Raw genomic sequence first — 7,704 nt, forward strand, 5'->3', positions numbered from 1 at the left:
ACGATTTGGGAAAATTATTAGAACACAACAAAACTTAGTCAGGCGCCGAAGTGGAAAAAAGGATCTAAGTGAGAGGATTGAAGAACAAACAGAAGTTTTTTGCAGGTCATTACACTGATAACGGGACTTTAAGACCCAAGCTGAGCAGGCACACGGTTGTAATTCTAGAAGCTAAAATGGGTGCTAAACCAAGTTTGGGGGTGGATGAGTATCATGGAGGGTGAAAGGGTATTACTTCTTGGGCTTTGTTGGCATGTGGGTGGTGGGTGTTCTATTTTAGGCTGCGTTTATTTGCAAAGGTGGGGTGGGGGAAAAAAAATTTGTGGGCCCCATATGTAATGGGGGTGAGGGAGAGAGAAAGGGAACGAAAGAATTTTGTGAAAAAGTATTAATTGTGAGTTTTACTTTTTGGTTTTCTATACTTTTTCACAAAATCATACATATTTGTGAGGTTTAAAAAATTTATGGGAAATGAGAAAGTTAACATGCCACCTCACCAGACAAAATGAAGAAATCTTAGATTTGGCATTCTAGAAAAATCTTTGTTAATCACTTTTCCAAAGTACTCATGCTCTTCTCCTTTCGCCCTTGAGCATAAGGGGATTTTAACAATTGAAAACCTTCAAGGGTACTTGTCCTTGACAAAAGAGATAAATTAATTAAAAAGGGGGAAATCATGATGTATTATGATAAGAGATGCAGTTGTATGTATTAGTAGTACTTACAGTGAGGTTTCTCAATATATCAATGGTGTCATCAATATTTCACATTTTACTATGCTCTCTCGGATTCTTGATACACTAATTACGAACAATTTCTCTACCCATGTCTCTAACTAGATCATGCATGTGTAGCTTGTCAAAATATTCATTAATTGTTACCAAAGACCTCTCTTTGAGATTTTTAAATGCAGCTGCTCTGCTTGGACAACAAGCATCTAAAATTATACTTGGCTAGTCTTTGTCCTTTCCAAAAAAAAAATGAGATATCAAGGAATATGCTCCGATGAGACTCATCTAATAGATCATAACTTTTTCCAAGACATCACCAATGGGTATCACTTTTAGCTTCTCCAATTGATATACCCACTATGCTGGACTTTGTTGGTATAGAGGCAAACCCAAAGTCACGAGAGCTAATGGGAGGCCTCCTACATAACGTACTGTTTCTTTTGAGAGCTGTTCATAGCTTTCTGACGGACGATCTTGTCTAGTGGCCATGCAGCAGAAATGTCAAACAGATTCATTCTCATCCATTGTTTCAACTATATATTTATATTTATCATCCATATTCAACTCAATTAACAAATGTTTATCTCGAGTTGTCAAGATGATTCGACTTCCTGGAGAAAACCAATCAAAACTACCAACCAATTTATCCAAATATATCATCTTCACCACATCATCAAAAACAACAAGAACTCTTTTACAGTGTAGATGATTATTGATCATAATGATTCTGATGTGTTCATTATGAATCTCAATGCCTATTACCATTGAACAAAATCAACTATTGATTGACATCATTACTCTTACAACTGCACCTGATTAACATCATCGTGAATTCGAAGGAAGAAAACTTTAATGGGTTGGCTGAATTGATAAAAGACCAACCTCATAGTAGAGGTCATGCAAGAGACATATATTTAAACAATACATATAATCTATCCTAAGAATGTTGTGGAGGTATGCATAAATTGGCTTGGATAAAACTTGATCGAAAAGAAAAAAGAAAAAATTAAAATAAGGGAACAACTGAGTGGAAGAGCCACCAAATTTTTTTTTTAAGCGAAAGAAAAGCCACTATATTTGGGAACAGAGAAACTGTAACTTTCATGAAATATCAAAGTGAATATTGGTTGATCCATGATGAAGAGACAGCCATCATCTCTCTTTGGCTAGATGTGCCCCAAAAGATATCCAATAAGACAATGTATATATGGGTCTATCTCCTTTCCAATCCAATAAGAAAGTTACCATTCCTACAAAACACTAACATATGAATCCCACACTAACATAAGGATCCCCGGAAAAAACTGTAGACCCACTCCAGTTTCCTGACAAATTCAACTTTCTTATTCATGCTCAGAAAAATGGAGCCCAATTTGGTCCGGATGGTTTCTTTTAATTGGCATATTACATTGCATCAAGACACAGTAGGTTGAAATGGTTACTCTCTTCCAATAGTCATTTTCAGGAACCATTGATTTCCAAACGCTATTGGGTATCTTGATCAGCCAAGTGATCATTGTTATTTCATTATCATAGAGAATTTCTTTGGCATGCTTCCATGTAGAATTCTTTGACCTACTAAAAATTTCAACATGGAACTGAACAGTGTCGCAGAAGATGTGGGGTTGTTCAAAGGTGCTGCATATAATGAAACCTTGTTGTGGCTGCCTCTTCAAGTAACATTGGCGGACAATAATCTGGCAATCACCATTTTGAAAGTGAAACCAATCGGGAACCTCACTCCCAGGAAGAAAGATGTCACAGATATCACCATCTCCAAATTCTTTGCAAATATCCTGTCCATTAGACCAAGTCAGACCATGCTCTTTATAAAAAGAGATGAGATAAGTTGTTTTTCTTAATTTCTTTTTCTTTTCGAGGGATAGGAAGCTAGTGTGTGTAAACAAACAAACCTGGAAGATTCTCTTCTTCGCAGAAGTTTTCAATTTTTGGCAATCACGCAAGTCTAGAAATGTTGCAGAATTCAAACCCTCTAAGCCCTCAATTTCAGTCACCTCCTTACATCCCTCAAGGTCTAGCTCTTGTAATTGCTTCAAGTTTGATAGATGTGGTAATCTTTCCAAGTTGTAGCATTCCCATATCGTAAGAGACCGCAAACTTGACGGAAGCATTGGAAGGCTCTTAAATTTGTTGTAGGATACATTCAATGACTCCAATGAGTAAATCTCCCCAAGACCACCACAAGCTATATCATCATCTGTGCAATCGCAATCTGACAAATTAAGCATTCTTAAATGTTTCAATTTCCCGAGTCCCTTCGGTAGATTTCCAAGCACTTTGCAAAAAGAAACATTGAGTACTTCAAGCGATTCCAATTCATTGATACAACATGGAAGATTTGTTAAACAGCTGCACTCGGATAGATTCAGTTCTACAAGTTTCTTTAGACAACAAATAGATTCATGGACTTCAACCAAGTTGTAACAGCCACGGAGATCCAATCTTTCAAGATTTCGGAGTCTAGAGAAATCTGGCATATGGGTTAAGTCAAGAGAGTAGCTAAGGTTGAGGAACTTCATCATTTTTAGATCCTGGAAGATAAGACAAAAGTAGTTTCCACCGATGGCATATCATAAAGTTCACTCAAATATATATAACAAAAAAATTGCAAAATTAATTTTGCATACCTTGGTTCTTTCCCAAACTTTAATAAGCCTGCTCTCACGCATTTGAAGAATAATGAGGTTCCCCAGATGAAAATTATCTAGTATACATTTGAAAGGGAATCCAAACCAATCGAGGCAAACTAAGTTTTTGAATAAAATAACTTCCTTTTCACAAGATTCTTCCCAATCTATAGTGTTTTCTATTGCATCAACCAAACCAGTGTTAACTTGAAGAAATCTTAGATTTGGCATTTTACAAAAACCTTTGATAATCACTTTGCCAAAATACTCATGCTCTTCGCCATTTGGGAGTTTTAACAATTGAAAGCCTTCAACGGTACTTGTTCCCTGACAAAAGAGATAAATTAATAAATTAAAAAAATGGAAATCATCATGTATTTATTATGATAAGAGATACAATTGTATATGCTAATAGTACTTACAGTGAGGTTTCTCAATATATTAATGGCGTCATCAATATTCCACACTCTACTACGCTTTCCTGGATTCTTGATAGACTCATTACGAACAATTTCCCTACCCATGTCTTTAATAAGATCATGCATGCCTAGCTTGTCATGAAATTCATTAATTGTTACCAAAGACCTCTCTTTGAGATTTTTAATCACAGCTAGTCCGCTCGGATAGCAAGCATCTAAAATCATACTTAGCCGGTCTTTGTCCTTCCAACGAAAAAACATGAAATATCAAGGAATGCACTTTGATCAAACTCATCTAATGCATCATAACTAATTTTAAGTTTTTCCAAGAAATCACTAAGGGGTATCTCTTTTAGTTTCTTCAATTGACACTTCCACTCAACTGGACTTCTTTTGTACAGAAGAGAACCCAAAGTCACGAGAGCTAATGGGAGGCCTCTTGCATAACGTACCACTTCCTCTGAGAGCTCCTCATAGCCTTCTAAGGGATCACCTTGTCTAAAGGCATGGCGACATAAAAGTCGAAGAGATTCCTTCTGATCCATTATCTCAACTCTATATTTATGTTTTTCATCTAGATCCAATTCAGTCAGCAAATGTTCATCTCGAGTCGTCAAGATGATTCGACTTCCGGGACAAAACCAGTCAAAATCACAAACCAATTTATCCAAATGTTTCATCTTCATCACATCATCGAAAACAATTAGAACTCTTTTACAGCGTAGATGTTTATTTATCATATCGATTCCTTGGTGTTCATTGTGAATCTTTATGCCTTCACGTTTCAAGATGCTAGAGAGAAGCTGCTTTTGCAGATTCAGAGAACCCTATTGCTGACTAGAAAACTCTCTGACATCAGCAAGAAAGCAACTGCCTTCGAAGTTGCTAGACATGATGTTAAAAACGGCCTTTGCGATGGTTGTCTTCCCAATTCCACCGGGGCCATATATTCCTATGGTGCAAACAACATCCGATCCCCCTTCATCCAGCAAACCGCATATGGCCTCTACGTGGGAGTGAAGTCCAGTTGGAAATTTTGCAACATGCAAACATCCTCCAGTAGGGTTTGTTATTGCCAACACTGCTTCAACAATGTCCTTTATAAGTTCCGATTCACGCCTGATCATGTTGATGAAAAAACATATAAATGTATATAAATTCAAAAAGGAACAAAAGAAGAAAGAAAGAACAAGAAAAGTGCTCAATGAACTAAAAGGATTTGATTAGTAAGACTTACCCATCTGCAAGATCCCACCCTGACAAATTTGCAGCTTCTGTGAGAGCAGCCCTCCACCTTTTCACCTTCTCGATTTCATTGTGGAAACGCTCTTCGTGTGTCTTAAATGCCTGAGAATAAGTGTTGCTTTGTTTCCTGACATCTGATGGATTGATCTTGTAGAAAACAGGGAGAACCTTTTCTATTTGGTCGTCTCTTTTGCAATCGAGGATCTTCAGACACTCACCAAGGCACCAGGTGGAAGAAGCATAATTCTGAGAGAAGACAATAATGGCAACCCTAGAATCTTGGATGGCTGCCATCAGTTCTGAAGAAATGTCCCCTCCTCTGTTCAGCTCTTCTTCGTCTCTGAAGGTCAGAATACCTTCTCGGACTAGTGCGTCAAAGAGGTGATCGGTGAAGTTAGTACGAGTGTCCTCCCCACAAAAACTCAAGAATACATCGTACTTCCACCGGCCGGAGGAAGAAGAGGCTCCGCTGGCCGCCATGGACGATGCAGCAGAAGATCAGAATGAAGATAGACTTTCTACTACCAAGAAAAACAGAGGAAGAAAACACAGATTACAGGAGACCGATGCAAGAACCCACTATGCAGAAGCTACGCAAAAGATCAGAAGGGAAAGGGAAAGTGCTCGGTGTGCATCATTTAAGTTGCTTGGCAATTGCCCAGATTGAAATGGAAACTCTCGTAACCGATCCCTAAGTCAAGTCAAGAAAATATGATAGATAGAAGGTGTAATCGTGCTTCGGTTTTCCTGTCTTAATTAAGTTTCTCTGTCTTTGTCTCGTTCTTTGACTTTTATTCCTCACCGGGCTTTTGTTGGATAAAAATCCCACAATGTGATAGGTGGAGAATACCAACTTAACGGTATTAATAATAGAATGTAGAAATCTCTGAGTATCATCTGTGAAATTTCAATTGATAAAATACTTCAAAAATCCCAAATTAAAACCCCTTCCTTCACTGAGATCGTCTTCTTCCTTTCTCTATGAGTTGCAATAATTCTTCCCTTCCTTGTTTAATCAACTTGTCTCTCTCTCATTGTTTTACCTGAACTTTGTTTTTAACATCCGTTTTCATTTCCATTTTTTACATTAACTTTAAGTATCATTTTTAAAGAAGACCAATAGTTTAGTGGAAGTGTTTGAGTTTCATTTTATTTAAACTCAGAATCCAACTTGTACAGTCAAGAGAAAATTATTAGAACACAACAAAACTCACTTAGGCACAGAAGGGGAAAAAAGAATCTAAATGAGAGGATTGAAGACCAAAAAAAGTTTGGAGGGCATTACAGTGATGAGTGGGACTTGAAAACCCTAGCTAAGCGGGCATTTAGTTGTAATTTTAGGTTCCCTTTTCTGTAATTCTGGTTGCATGGGATTTCATCAGTCTCGTCCCAAATTTGCCGCTGGGGTTGGGTTCAAAGGACCTCTCACACCAAAACTCAGCTACTTTTTCTTTTTTTTGGTTGGTTGGTTGTAACAGACAATTTTAGGGGATGAGAGTATTACATAATAAACTAGCAGATACGCCCAAGGCCCTCAGGGAATTCAAGCTTAGATCTTCTACTTGGAGTTGTTAGTTTTTTTACCAACTAAACTACTCTTAGAGCTTGGCATTAACTCAGTTTAGTTTTGTGAAGTAGTTCATAGACTTTGGAGTGATAAGGACGGTCTCTTCAGCCTCTTCTTCGGTTTTTTTTTTGGCAATGCAAAGATGGAAACTATTTCTAGACCACTTGGTGTAGCCGATGTGTAGTTTGCTAAACTATTTCTAGACCATTTGGTGTCGATGTGTAGTTTGTTTATGATTTGATTGACCACTCTTTGCATGCTTGGAAGATGGATACTTTGCAAGAATTGTTTACCTTGGATTCGTTCTCTTTGTGTGCGTAGGATGCATATATGCCATACCCTTTCCTACATAAGTTGTTAAATTTTTAAATTTCAAACTTAACCTCACAAATAAAATGGTAAAGATGTCAACAAGTAGTAGAAAACTTGTATTCAAGCCCATTTATGATAATCTACTTAAAAAAATAATTATCCGATTATCTTCTAAATCCAACTGAATTTGTCCAAAAATCGATAGGATATTATCTGAAAGCGTCAGAATATAATAGGATGCGGATATGATATTACCACAATTCGATCCGAATCCGATCCGTTTACACTCCTAGATAAAACCCCACAATGTCATAGATGGAGAATACCAACTTAAAGTTATTATAAATTGTATGTAAAAAATCTTTATGTAATACCCTTTAACCTGCCTCATTTGTGAAATTTCAATTGGTAAGAAACTCAAAAATCCCGACTTGAAACCCCTTCCTCAAGCCAAAACTCCGCTTATTTTTCTTTTCACTCTCTTAATGAAAGTTTCATTACGAATGAAATAAAAAGAGCAAATTACACGACATCCACTATATTTGGGTTGAAACTAGTGACCATCCACTATTGTCTAAAAAATTACCATTGACAAATTCATCCACTATATGTCGGATTGTAGTCCGTTTTTTGGGGTAGAATGTAGGTTTGTAGTATAGATATGCATTTAGACTTCATTCTACTCTAGAAACAGAAGAAAAGCCACATGAAGCAAAAGAAAGAAAAGCAAAAAAGAGCCAGAGAATAGAGGTAAAAATAACTTATGCAATTAGTAGAGCAGA

At 37.0% G+C, this 7,704-nt stretch overlaps 1 pseudogene across 1 annotated transcript; it reads right to left on the reverse strand.

Annotated features, from left to right (window-relative positions):
- Window positions 1-2,074: 2,074 nt before the first annotated feature.
- LOC149002971 (TMV resistance protein N-like) lies at window positions 2,075-5,627 on the reverse strand (annotated as a pseudogene). Its single transcript, XR_016170422.1, has 5 exons — window positions 5,036-5,627; window positions 3,802-4,917; window positions 3,380-3,706; window positions 2,645-3,283; window positions 2,075-2,527 (listed from the first exon to the last, which is right to left on the reverse strand). The product of XR_016170422.1 is annotated as a TMV resistance protein N-like (transcript).
- Between the last annotated feature and the right edge of the window lie 2,077 nt (window positions 5,628-7,704).

Source organism: Hakea prostrata, chromosome 10 (genome assembly GCF_041222555.1).
Source record: "Hakea prostrata isolate BN-2017 chromosome 10, UWA_Hpros_2, whole genome shotgun sequence".
Taxonomy (NCBI): Eukaryota; Viridiplantae; Streptophyta; class Magnoliopsida; order Proteales; family Proteaceae; genus Hakea; species Hakea prostrata.